Here is a 13786-nt window from a genome sequence, read left to right as displayed (position 1 = left end):
TCGCTCTCCAGGCCCAGCCTGGGCGTCTGGGCCGGCCTGTGCCAGCCGCGCTCCCCCAGCCCCAGGGCTGCCCGCTGTGGGTGCCTGGGAAGCGAGCCTCTGGCCTGTTTCCTCCCAGCTGTTCACCTTCATGAGAACCCCATGGGAGGTGAACCCCATTGTTCCAGGGAGAAACGAGCACAGAGCCAGGCACCTGCCTCGCCTCCTCCCACCGACCCCACCGAGAGCCAGAGCTGCCCTGCCCTGCCAGCCTTTTCCCTTCAGTGCCCAGGGCGGCCGCCCACCCCAGCGGCTCCTCCTCCCCTCTACGCAGCTCCCGCCTGCCAGGAGCGAACACCAGAGCCAGTCCCAGGAGCCCAGCATAAATGTTGAGTCTGATTTTCATTTCCCTAAAGCAAAATACCTCTCCTGACTGAAGCTCAACTCAAACACGGCAGAACAGATGGGGCCGGGGGGCGGGGGGGGGGGGGGGCTGTGGCAGCGGCGGAGGTAGAGAGCGGCGCAGAGCGTGGAGGCCTGGGCCGGCTTCACCCACTCCCCCTCTCCCCGTGAGCCAGAAACACTGCAGAACGCAGGGGCCTTGGGCCTGGCCACCAGTGACCCTTCTTACTAAACGGGGGTCCCTTACACTCCTGAGCCTGCAGTCACCGGCTGTCCTCCCTCCAGAGGCCTCCAGGCCTCCACCTCCAGTGCGAGGCCTCCTCTGAGAGCCCACCGCCCCTCACCAGCCGGCCCCTAGCCCTGCGCCTCTGAGCTGGCCCTGGAGGTCCCCGGCCCCTCCTCCTGCCCTTCCCACCCCCAAACGAACCCCTCTCTCCACTGCAGAATAGGGGTCCCCTGTCCACCGCTGGCCTCGGCCCCACAGCCTGCAGCCGTGAACATCTCTGCTGTGGTCCCCAAGATTCAGCGGAGGTCAGCCTCACACTCCGACTGCATGAGGCAGGGCCGGAGGGGGCCTTTCCCCCCCCACAGCACAGCCGCAACAGCATGGCTTCCCAGACAAGAGGCAGCGGCACCCCCTCAGCTCTGCACCCCCTCATCCCCAGAGGCAATGCCCCCCCCAAGGAGGCCCAATCCCCTGCAGGGACAGCACTGTGGGCCTGGGCCTGTATCCCGACCTGTGAATGGAAGCGGCCTCCCACTGGGGGCGGATGTGTCTCAGGGCGCCAGCCTGGGAGGCAGGGGGGGCGGGCAGAGGGTTAACGCTGACCCCCTCCTCCGGAGGGCCCGGAAGCCCGGGGCTCCTCCAGGGGCTGGGGGTGGGGGTCCTGAGACTGGCTGTGCCCCTTTCCTACAGTGTCTCGTGAATGCCCGAGATGCCCAGATCACCCCACAGACCCGCCACGGGGATGGAGCCCCTACCAGGCCCGAGCCTCAGGAAGCGCGTGGGGCCGGTGGGCACAGAGCCACTCAGACGCCGGGTGGCGTGGAGCGGAGGACGTGACGGCACAGGCAGACGCGGGGCCTGGCACAGAGCAGCGGGCGCACGCGGGCATGCGATGGGAGTCTTACCACGTGTGTGTGCCAGACCTCCCCGCACCCCTCGCTCCGGTGCCCCTAGGTGCCACAGCGAGGCTGGCCCTGCCCGGGCTGCCAGGATTCCCTCGGCTGGGTTGGCCTGGCCCTGGACAGCACCCTGCTTGGGGGCCCCCACCCCCAGCCCTCCGCCTCCTCCCCGCTGCGGCCTCCCTTCCCCCACAGGAGTGGCGGCAGCCCAGCCTCCTTGGCAAGCACTCCTCCACCACCCACGTCTGCTATGCCAGCCAGGCGGCCCGGTGCTGGGCACACAGCAGCCAACAGGCAAGATGGGGTGGGGCCCGCCCTCCCCTCCCCCTCCGCAGCCACCCACTGTTGCTGTTGGGTGGTGGCTGGCACCAGCCCTCTACCCCAGAACTGCATCGGGCCCTACAGGCCCGGGACGGGGGGTGAGGAGGGGCACAGGCTGGTGCTCTGTAACCCCGTGCGGGACCCCAAGCCCAGTCACGCAGCTGACTGGGTTCTGACCTTGCTCTGGCCTCACCCCTGCACACAGACTCCAGCGGCCTCCCTCCCAGTCCTGGCGGCCCGTGTCCCCAAGCCAAGGCCGTCCTGGGCATCTGGGCTGCAGGACGGTGACTGTACCCCCGAAAAGATGCCTCAGGGCTGGACCGACGGAGCCCCCTGGCTCCGGTACCGGCCCTCTGCCACTCTGAGCCCTGGACTGGCGAAGCGAGCTGCACCATTTCGGCACCAAGGGCTCTGGCACCCGCCGGGCACCCCTCCCCCCCGCTGTCACTGTGTCCCCACCACCCAGCAGAGCGCACCCCCTGGCTCCTGGCACAACCAGCCAGTCCGTGGGGCACGCTGGGCGCTGGCGTGCTGCCCCCGGTGCTGGTGTCCGGAGTGGGGCCATGAAGCACCGGGGCTCCCGCTGCCTTCCGGCAGGGAAACACGGCCGGCAGGCCCAGGCCCAGAGTTAGCCGATACTAAGGCAGGAAGCTCCCAGCCACAAATCCCAGGCCCAGTCCCATTTCCCTCCTGGCTCCTTGGATCCTTCCGAGCCCCAGGCTCCGCTGGCTGAGCCGTCCCAGCCGGCCAGGCCGAGGTGAGAGGCTCCTTCAATGATGAAGCGAGGCCGACCACCACCCTCGTCAGTGTGCAGAGGGGGGAGCTGGGGGGGGATGCTGGGGGGTCAGAGGTCATGCCCAGCCAGGCAGCCCAGTCAGGCTCAAGGAGTTCAGCTGGAGATGGGGCCACTGAGCGCCCCCAGACCATGACAGAGCTTGGGGGAGCTCCTGCTGCATCTCAGACATCAGAGTGGATGAGATTTGGGGCTCACGGTCAAACAGGGCCATCAGAACAGCCCTCCTGCGGGGCGCTGGGAGCTCACGCCTGTCACCCTAGCTACTCAGGAGGCTGAGATCTGAGGATCATGGTTCAAAGCCAGCCCGGGCTGGAAACTCCCTGAGACTCTTATCTCCAATGAACCACCAGAAAACCGGAAGTAGAGCTGTGGCTCAAGGTGGTAGAGCGCTAGCCTGGAGCAGAAAAACTCAGGGACAGCGTCCAGGCCTCAAGTTCAAGCCCCACAGCCAACAAAATTAAAAAAAAAAAATCCCTTCTCAGGTTAGCCAACTCCCTGCCCACCTCTGCTGCCGGATGGACTGACGCATGGGGTTTGTACGTGCGTCAGTAAAATGCTTGAAGGTTTGAGGCTTCCTCTCTGCTTCACATCATCTCTACCTGCCAGACCCAGAAACTCCTAAAGCAAGGGGTCCCAAAGCATGTGAACCCCACCTTCTCTTCTCAATTGGGGACCTCCTCAGGGGCCTGTGGGAGTGCAGGGTTTTCCTCCAGGTCCTCTTCCTCCTTCTCCTCCTCCTCCTTCTTCCTTGTGAGACTTGAACTCTGGGCCTGGGCGCTGTCCCTCAGCTCTTCAGCTCAAGGCGAGCGCTCTACCACTTGAGCCATAGCACCATTTCCAGTTTTCTCAGTGGTTTATTGGAGATAAGAGCCTCACAGAGCTGGGAAGGTGGCTCAGTGGTAGAGCGCTTGCCTTGCATGCATGAAGCCCTGGGTTCGATTCCTCAGCACCACATAAGCAAAAAGAAAAAAGCCAGAAGTGGCGCTGTGGCTCAAGTGGTAGAGCACTAGCCTTGAGCTGAAGAGCTGAGGGACAGTGCCCAGGCCCAGAGTTCAGGCCCCACGACCAGACCCAAAAAGAAAAGAAAAGAAAAGAAAAAGAGTCTCACGGACTTTCCTGGCGGGGCTGGCTTTGAACCGCAATCCTCAGATCTCAGCCTCCTGAGTAGCTAGGGTGACAGGCGGGAGCCACGGGCGCCTGGCTCAGGGAGGGTATTCTTTTAAACTGAGTCCTTCTGTGGGCTCTGAATCCTTTGGGCAACTGAACTCACCTCTCTGAAACTTTACTTTCCTTAGCCATAAACTGAGGGTGGTGACCACCCCCCCAACGGTGGGCAGAAAGAACAAACAATATTTTTAGCCTTCTATGCATCCAATAATGAAGTCCTGAGCCCCCCAACGCCCATGGGCTGGACCCTGGGCTGGACGCTGAAGGCACAACGGTGACCCAGATGGGTCCTGGCCCTCGGCTGCCCCCTGTTGTGCACAGGAAGAACTCAGGTAGACCCCAGTCTGACCTGAGGGCGCAGGAGGGCTCCCTGGGGGGCATGTGAAGGTGCAACCCAAAGGAAGAATAGCCCTCCACCAGGCCCAGAGGATAGGGGACAAGCCTTATGTATGTTCATCCATCCATCCATCCATCCACTCAACCATCAGTTCATCCACCTACCCATCTATCATCTACTCGACCACCCATCCATTCACTTTCCAACCATCCATCCATCCAGTTGACCATCCACTCACCCATCCATCCACCTGTCCATCCATCCATCCACTCATCCATCAATCCATCCACCTTCCATCCATCCATTCATCCATCCACTTGACCATCCATCCATCCATCCATCCATCCTCCATCCATCAGCCCATCTACCTGTCCATTCACCTAGCCACCTGTCCGTTCACCCATCCACCTGTCCATCCATCCATCCACCTTCCATCCATCCATCCTCCATCCATCCATCAGCCCATCCACCTGCCCATCCATCCATCACTTGACCATCGATCCATTTGTCCATCCATCTATCCCTCTCTCCGCAGCTCAGACCTCAGAGTGCAGGAAGACCAGGGTACCACAAGCTACCGGCTGAGCACAGGCCACAGGAGGCAGGCCTGTGCCAGGCTGAACGCCCAGGGAGTCCCAACCATTATTAATAAAGGTGCCACAGCAGCCAGAGGCATGGTAGGATGACCAGGGCCAATAACAAGGTGGACACTGGGCAGTGAGGGTGCACTGTGGGGCTGCCTCCGTCCGTCCCCTCCACCCGGCCCCCGCCTTCCTGCTTCAGCCTGCCCCTCTCCCAGCCTCCCCCAGCCCCGGAGCAGGGAGAGCCTGGTCTCCACCACAGCTCAAGCCCAAGCCAGACTGGTCAGTCACTAGGGTCATAGCACCAAGAAACCCACCAGGAGTGGGGGCAGGGAGCCCCAACCCCCAAGGCAGAGCTGAGATAAAGACACCCCCTCCTAAAGAGGGTGCAAAGCCCCTCTTGGAAAAGCCAGAGGACACTAAAGGGGGACACAACAGGCATGGGTGTGGGAGGCGGGGGGGGGGGGGGGGGGGAGAGCACCATACAGGGAAGCCCGTCCATCCCCGTCCTTCCAGTCCTGGCCGCTGGAAACCTCCTGAGACAGAGTGCTGAGCCCATGCTGCAGCCCCTGGACGGCCAGCCCCTCCCCCACCCCCCCACCCCCCCACCCCCCCGCAGGCTCTGGGGGCAGGAACCCACGCTGCCTGGCCAGTGGCCGGCGGTGGTGCTGGGGCCCTTTAAGAGCCAGGATGGAGGCGGGGCCTGCCCTGCCCTCCCAGTGGAGGCAGCGCTGTGAGTCACCTGGAGTCGTGTCTGGGGGGCTGGGGAACCCTGAGCTGGCTGCCCCCAGCCTGAGACACCGGCCCCAGGCCTTGGGCCTCCAGCTGCGGGAGCCAGGCAGTGGCCTTGCCCGCGAGGCAGGCGCTGTGTCCATCCCAAGCCTCATCTCCTTGGGCCCTGTGGCCTGAGTGGGTTACGTCCAGTTCCCAGGCCGTTCCTTCTGGTAGGGGATGCTGGGGGGGAGGGGAGGGGGGACAAAGCCCAGCCAGGCTGTAGAGCACTGCCCCTCCCGCAGCAGATACGGTATGGAGCGGATGGAGGAGAACCTGCAGCTTAGAGGTGGGGGCAGCTTGCTCAGGACAGCGTGGAGGCTGGACCTGGGCTGGATCTGCCAGGGACAGCTCGGCTGCGATCGTGCCTTGGGTACCCGCGCCTGCACCCCTCTCAGCCACAGCCCCTCAGAGTGGACTGCCTTGATGCAGCCAGACCTGAAGACCGCGATGCTTCCCGGGAGCAAACCCTGAGTCCCCCACACTCTCCTCCTCCCCAGACCGCGCTGTGCCACTGCGCCGCCCACTCCTCCCAGAGACAGGGCTGCCAAAGTCAACAAACAAAAACACAGACGGGTCTTCACTGTTTCCTGGCAACCACTGTTCCCTCCGTTCCCAGCTGAGATATCACCTCCTCCAGGAAGCCCCCCAAAGACACCCAGACAAGATGGATCCCAATCAGACTTCCAGGAAAGCCCCCAAAGACCCTGGGGGGCAGGAGGGTGTCCATGACTCAGTGCCATGCCTTGTCTGGGTCTCCCATCTGGTCCCCTACCAAACTGACTGCCAGGGGAACCTGCAGTCCACCTGGCCAGCCTGCCGGGGTCCTCGGAGCTGCATGTCCAGGCCGGCTCGGCTGAGCCACAGCCTCTTGGTGAATGGGGGGGGGGGGGGGAGAGGCTGCCACACTGGCCTTAAGTCACACTGGCCTCCCACAGGGCCCGGGAACCACCCCCCTCCCCAGCCTGCTTTTCCCAATAGAGAGCCCAGAATACTGCTCACAGGGCCCCCAGCTTGTGGAACTGAGAAGCAGGAATGGCAGCCAGGGCACTCATTTTTGGTGGGTTATTTTTTTTGCCAGCTGCTGTTGGTTTTAATTAAGATCATGTTCTGCTGGGGCTTTGGTGCAGCCTCGTGGCTGAGTGGGAGCAAGACCATGAAGGGGGGACAGGGGGCGGAGGGGCAGGGGGGCGGGGGGGCCCTCCGGCATCACGGGCTTCAAGGTGGCCCCCAGCCTCCCCAGCGCACACCATGTATTTCTGAACAGAAGGAACACACTGGCTTCCCCCCACAGTGCCAAAAATAGCCCCGTCTCCTGCCTTGAATGGGAAGCTTGGAGCTTTGGGAGAGGCAGGTGCTAGGGCGGGGGGGCGGGGGCTGCGGAGGTGGGGGGCACGGAGAGCTTGGACCTTTCTCATCTCCCCCGTCCCAGGATGGTGAGAAGGCCTGGGGTCCCTAGCAGGCCTAGTGGGCAGGGACCCAGATCTTCTAGCCAGGCAAGAGAGACCAGGAAGGAGGAGGGGCTAGCAAAGAGATAGATGAGACACTGATCTTTCTCTAGCTCGCTGGTTTATATATTTGTTATTGTTAGTTTGTTTACGCTGATCCAGGGGCTTGAACAAGGCCTAGGCACCATCCTTGAGCTTTTGTGCTCAAGGCTAGCTCTCTACCACTTGAGCCACAGCTCCATTTTTGGCTTTTTGCTACTTACTTGGAGATAAGAGTCTCAGACTTAGCCGGGCGCTGGTGGCTCATGCCTGTAATCCTAGCTACTCAGGAGGCTGAGATCTGAGGATCGAGGTTCAAAGCCAGCCGGGGCAGGAGAAACCTTGAGACTCCTATCTCCAATAAACCATCAGAAAACTGGAAGTGGCGCTGTAGCTTAAGTGGTAGAGCGCTCGCCTTGAGCTGAAGAGCTGAGGGACAGCGCCCAGGCCCAGAGTTCAAGCCCCACGACTGACAAAAAAAAAAAAAGAGTCTCAGACTTTCCTGCCTAAGCTGGCCTCGAACCTTGATCCCCAGATCTCAGCCTCCTGCATTGCTAGGATGACAGGCATGAGCCACTGCACCTGGCTGCTTTTGTTACTTGTCCTGACCTATGTGAGCCAGCAGGGAGGTGAATCTTGGGTCTCACCAGGATCACTGAAGGAGCCCAGGGGCACCTCCCGTGGGAGTGGCCATGGGCTGTGGTGCAGGGGCAAGGGTGGTCAGGGAGGAGCCAAATAAAAGGGCCAGGCATCGGGCTGCCCCTCGGTCGCCACAAAGCATAGTTGGGGGGTCACCCAGCCATCCAGCAGCAAGTGTACAGGAGACACAGTTCTGTCACTTGATTTGCAAAGCCACCAGGACACAGGACACTCTGACACAGGGCACACGGGGCATTCTAGAGGGTGTTTTCACACTGACTCCATTGGCAACCCTGGGGGAAGGGGCTGGCCGGCCCCATCTGCCCCAGAGACAGGGCCTGGCCAAGGTCCCAGCGCTAATAAGCACAGAAGCTAGATTTGAACTCAGGCCTTGGGGTCCCTGAGCTGGAGCCAGCACCCAGCTCCGTGTCCTGCCCCAGGTCCCACGGAAGAGAAGCAGGGGGTGGGGCGTGGAGCTGGGCGCAGGGAGGTCACCCCGGCAGAGCGGCTAGAGCCAGCCATGCGGTCCCAGGTCCAAAGTCCTTTCTGATTCCCACTAGAGCTCCTTGGTTTAAAAAAGGAAAAAGGAGGCCACATCCTGTCCCAAAAAGGCCAGCGCTGCCGGGAAGCCAAGGCCCCAAGGCTGGAGGGAGTGAGCAGCACCCGCACCCCACAAGCAAGCGGGTGCTATTTCCCCTGGTTAAACATTCCTCAAAGCCACATTCCTCTGCGGCCCAGCCTCCCCTGTGGGGAGGCTGCACAGGGGCCGGCACAACCCTCTGATCTCCAGGGCCAGCAGCTGCTCTGCACCCCTTCCCAGGGCCCCCTCCTCGGCTCCCTCTGCAGAGAGCGCCCCCTCCACCCTGCCCCAACTCCCAGGCCCAGCGCCCCACCCCCCTCCAGGCACTGCCAGTGGGCAGCACAGGTGACCCTCAGCCCCGTCAGCGGGAGGAAGCAAGCCAAAGCAACCCTAGCACATGCACTTTGGAAAGCACAAAGCATCATGGGTAGGCCAGGGTCACCAGCCAGCTCCCTAGGCAGCTTCTAGGCTGCCGTGCACTGCAGGGCCATCCGTGCACTGCAGGACCATCCATGCACTGCAGAGCCATGCGTGCACTACAGGGACATCCGTGCACCGCAGGGCCATCCGTGCACTGCAGGGCCATCCGAGGCTGTCACCGTGGCCCGAGCCCACCCGAGACCCGTGCAGCCTCTGCCTCTCCTTTTGTCCTACAGGACCTGGGCTGCACCAGAGGGTAAGAAAGCTCAGAGGAGCCAGGGACAGTGGCTCACAATGCTATTCAAGAGGCTGAGAGAGCCGGGTGCCGGTGCCTCCCGCTTGGAATCCTAGCTCCTCAGGAGGCTGAGATCTGAGGATCTCAGTTCAAAGCCAGCTGGGGTAGGCACGTCTGTGAGACTCTTATCTCCAGTTACCACCAGAAAACTGGAAGTAATGCTGTGACCTGGAAGGTCATGGTTCAAGGCCAGACCGGGCAGAAAAACCTAAAAGATTCCATCACCAACAAAAAGCCAAGCAAGCTCAAGCTCCTAAATTCAAACCCAGATCCCTGCATTCAAGCTCCTATCCTCATTCCCTGGTCACCCCCAAAATTTCCCTTACAACTGCCCCCAACCTCCCCCCAGCTCTTTCTCTACCAGCAGGAAGTCAGGGCTGAAATCGCCCCATGCCCGCAGGAAGCCCTGGCACTGCAGACTGTGACCCTGCAGTGACAGCTGGAGGACCCCAACTAACCAGCCTCCTCTGCACCCTTTGCAAGACGGGCACAAGTGTCCCCATGGCTATCCCCCCCGGGGGGAGGCAGGGACGGAGACCCGGCAGCCACCAGCTTCGGCCTGTCTGTGTCTCCCTCCCTCCCTGGCACCCCAGGCCCGTCGGCACTTACAACCTGCACGCGTGTGCACAGACACGGGGGCTCGCCCGCTCCACACACCATCCTGTCACTCACACTCCCAGTGTGCACGTGGGAGTAGAAAGTCACCCACGTGACCCGCGGCGCCCACCATCAGCCTGCGACACCCACACAGCCCCCGCTGCGCACCGGCACCCCCGCCGGCGCAGGGCCGCTCACGCGGGCGCGCCCCACGTCCAACTGGACCGGCTGTCCCAGGGCACTGGGGCCACAGGTGAGTTCTGCCCCTCTGAGCCTCCCTGCCTTGTCCGCAACGCTGGCTTCTTGAAAGGTGATAAAAAAAAAAATACACATGAACCCCAAGCATGGGCCTAGACCACATGAGACATGCTTAATACCAGACTCAGCCCGCGGCTGCTTACACATTCTCCGCCTCCCCAGGGGATCAAGGAAGAGGCAGAGGCGCCTCAGACTTCACAGACCTGTGGCTGCAGTGTCGTGATCCCAACTTGCAGAAGAGGACAGAGGCAACAGGAAGCCCAGAACCCTCCAGATGCTGAGCTGGCCCAGCCCCAGAGCCCAAGCACACCCCTTCCCAAGACCCACACACACCCGGCCTGTTGTGAGACACACACTCACATATCTGACCATCTGAATGCTGTTCAGAAAGGATCATGGGGGCAGGGAAGGTGGCTCAGTGGTAGAGTGCTTGCCTCCCATGCATGAGGCCCTGGGTTCCATTCCTCAGTACCTCATGAGCAGAAAAAGTCAGAAGTGGTGCTATGGCTCAAGTGGTAGAGCGTTTGCCTTGAGCTGAAGAGCTGAGGGACAGCGCCCAGGCCCAGAGTTCAAGCCCCATAAAAGACAAAAAGAAAAGAAAAAAGAAAAAGGACCATGGAGCCAGGCACCGGTGTCATCCTAGCTACTCAGGAAGCTGAGATCTGAGGATCATAGTTTGAAACCAGCCCAGGCAGGAATGTCTGTAAGACTCTCATCTCCAATTAATTAGCAAAAAGCAGGAGGTAAAGCTGTGGCTCATACACTAGTCTTGCAAAAAATAAGCTAAGAGATAGTACCCAGGCCGTGAGTTCAAGCCTCAGTACTGGCACAACAAAAGAAAAGAAAAGAAAGAACACTGTTCCAGGGCACGGGTGGCTCACGCCTGTAATCCTAGCTACTAAGGAGGCTGAGATCGCAGTTCACAGCCAGCCTGGGCAGGACACTCTTATCTCCGATAAACCACCAGAAAACCGGAAGTGGCGCTGTGGCTCAAGTGGTAGAGCGCTCGCCTTGTGCTGAAGAGCTGAGGGACAGCGCCCAGGCCCAGAGTTCAAGCCCCATGACCGACAAAAAAAAAAAAAAAAAGAACACTGTTCCCAGACGCTGTCCAGGGCACAGTGGTTTGGACACTAAGCCCAGGCTGGTCCTTCTCCAGCCCCCTGAGCCCTAGATGCAGCACCCAGGCGCTGAGCGACACTCTCTCTCAGTTCATCAAGCCAGCAGCGCGGTGCCCAAGGCCAAAGCCACTGCCAAACCCATCCAAAAGCACAGCTGTGGGACAGCTGGCCCTCTGACCTCCCAGCAGGCTCAGCCAGTCCTCTGCACCCCAAGGAGGACCTTCCGGGGCACACACTGGGTAAGTGCTTACCCAGTGCCAGGACCGGTGCCTGCCAGCAAGACATGCTGCTGCCCGTGCCAGCGTCCTGCACAAGGCACCTGGGCTGGGAGATGAGCAGCTGTCCACGACCATGCAGCCAGAGCAGGGCACAGCCAAAAACCCTGGAGCCACAGGACTGTCCTGCCCCCCAGCAGAGATCTGACCCCAATTCCAAGCTACCTGGAAGCTGGACACAAATCCCCAACTTCCTCTGTCCTGGAAAGGAGACCTCATGCAGGACAGGTAAGCCGTACTGTCAGGCAGCGACAAGGACGAGGGTGCTCCTTTAAATGGACACTGACTTCCTCCCTGCCAGGCTTGCCAGGAACATTTAGGACAAAAAGAACCACGTCAAGCCAGGCACCGTTGGTGACTCATGCCTGTAATCCTAGCCACTCAGGAGGCTGAGGCTTGAAGGATCACAGTCTAAAGCCAGTCAAGGCAGAAAAGTCCAGGAGACTTAACTCCCATTAACTACCAAAATTAAAAAAAAAAAAAAAAGGCTGGAAGTGGAGCCATGGCTCAAGCAGAAGAATTCCAACCTTGAGTGAAAAATTGTAGCTACAGTGCCCAGTCCCTGATTTCAAGTCTCAATACAATTTAAAAATAAAAAATAAAAAGCCAGGTGTATTGGTGGTCCACGCCTGCAATCCTAGCTACTCAGAAGGCTGAAATCTGAGGAGGATCTCAGTTTGAAACCAGACAGCGCCCAGGCCCAGAGTGCAAGCCCCCTGACAACCAAAAAAAAAAAAAAAAAAAGCCAGAAGGGAGCTGTGGCTCAAGTGGTAGAATGCTAGCCTTGAGTACAAAAGCTCAGGGACAGCGCCCAGGCCCAGAGTTCAAGCTCCAGGACTCGCTAAACAAACAACCAAACCAGAAATCTGTAATGAAGAAAGCAACACAGGCCCACCTGGACCCCAGGAACCACCCAGCCCCAGCACAGTGGAAGAAGCATCTTCGCAGAAGTTGGGGGTGCTGGGCCCCTGCTTCTTGCTTGTCACGTTACCATGGAGACAGCTCACCTCTGTGGTACTGTGCTGACCCCCCCGGAGAATTAGGATGTGGGCCTCTCAAATCCAAGCATCTCCTCCAGCTCAAAGATGCTAGGATTCAATTGAATAGCAATCAAAGAAATGAACTGGAAACAGGGGGCTTCTTTTCTTCCCATGAAGTTGGCAGTAATTAAGACAATAATAATACCCAGTGCTGACAGGAAGGCAGGCAAGTGGGCGCTCCCTCATCCACGTCTGCTAGGGAGATAAATGAGAACATCCATTCTGGGCAGCAGTGCAGCCATTTTTACTCAAAAGACTCTTAAGATGGCTGTGGTGGTGCACACCTGTAATCCCAAGGGAAGCAGAGGCAGGAAGGCGCATCGTGGTTTGAGCAGCTAGCTCACACCTGTAGTCCTGGCTACTCCAGAGTAGCCTGAGTCCTGAGGAGCTCGGTTCAAAGCCAGCCCAGGGCAGACAAATCCAAAAGACTCTTATCTCCAGTTAACCAGCAAAAAAGGGTAGGGACAATGCCCAGGCCCCTGAGTTCAAACCCCCAGTACTGGCACACACATTCACACACACACACACACACACACACACACACACACACACACACACACACACACACACACACACACACACACACACACACACACACACACACACAGGGCTTAGGGGGAGAAGAAATGATCAAGTATAAAAGAATAAAACCTCTTAAAAACTGCTTAAGGGGAGGGGCCGGGGAGCCTTCGAGTACTAGAGGGACTGAATCTGATTGACATACATTATATGCATGTATGGAAAGATTTCCTAATTGTAAGAAAGACAAAAAACGAGGTGGGAAGGGGAGACAAGAAAGAGAGAGAGGGAGAATACGATTAAAGTATATTATACTCATGTATGGAAATAGCGCCGTGAGAACCTCCTACCATACAATTAATATGTGCTAACAAAATATGTAAGGAATCGGGAGGCTGAGAACAGGAGGCACAAAGACAGACCAGGCAGGAAAGTTCTCAGCCCACAGCTGGACAAAGGCGTGTTTGCCTTGTCCCAAAGTAAGGCTAAGATCAGGAGGACTGTAGTTCCAGGACAGGCAGGGCAGGAAAGTCCAAGAGACCCCATCTCCACGGGGAAAGCCTGCGTGCTTCTGAGCCCAGTAACAGCAGGAAGCCCAGAAGTAGGTGGATCGCAGTTCAGGAGCATGCAGGGCTGGGAATGAGACCTGTCCTAAAAGTAACCAGAGAAAAACAGCGCTGGAGATGTGGCTCACGTGGTAGAGCACCATCCTATCAAGACGAGGCTCTGAGTTCAAAATCTAGTACTGTCCCCCCTAAAGCTTAATTTCTTTTTTTTTTTTTGGTCGGTCGTGGGGCTTGAACTCTGGGCCTGGGCGCTGTCCCTCAGCTCTTCAGCTCAAGGCGAGCGCTCTACCACTTGAGCCACAGCACCACTTCCGGTTTTCTGGTGGTTTATTGGAGATAGGAGTCTCACGGTCTTTCTTGCCTGGGCTGGCTTTGAACTGCGATCCTCAGATCTCAGCCTCCTGAGTAGCTAGGATTACAGGCGTGAGCCACCAGCGCCCGGCGACCCTAAAGCTTAATTTCTTTAAGGAAAGAGACATACAAAGATTTACAACATAGATGTTCCCCAGAACC

At 59.1% G+C, this 13786-nt stretch overlaps 1 protein-coding gene across 2 annotated transcripts in view; it reads right to left on the bottom strand.

The window, feature by feature from the left end:
- Ncs1 (neuronal calcium sensor 1) overlaps window positions 1-13786 on the bottom strand; it is a 40695-nt gene that overhangs the window by 21004 nt on the left and 5905 nt on the right. The window lies entirely within an intron of this gene.

Source organism: Dipodomys spectabilis, unplaced genomic scaffold (genome assembly GCF_019054845.1).
Source record: "Dipodomys spectabilis isolate Male_0828 unplaced genomic scaffold, ASM1905484v1 ptg000067l, whole genome shotgun sequence".
NCBI classification, from domain to species: Eukaryota; Metazoa; Chordata; class Mammalia; order Rodentia; family Heteromyidae; genus Dipodomys; species Dipodomys spectabilis.
The sequence above is the reverse complement of the archived record's forward strand: the minus strand, read 5'-3'. Positions and strand labels throughout refer to the sequence as shown.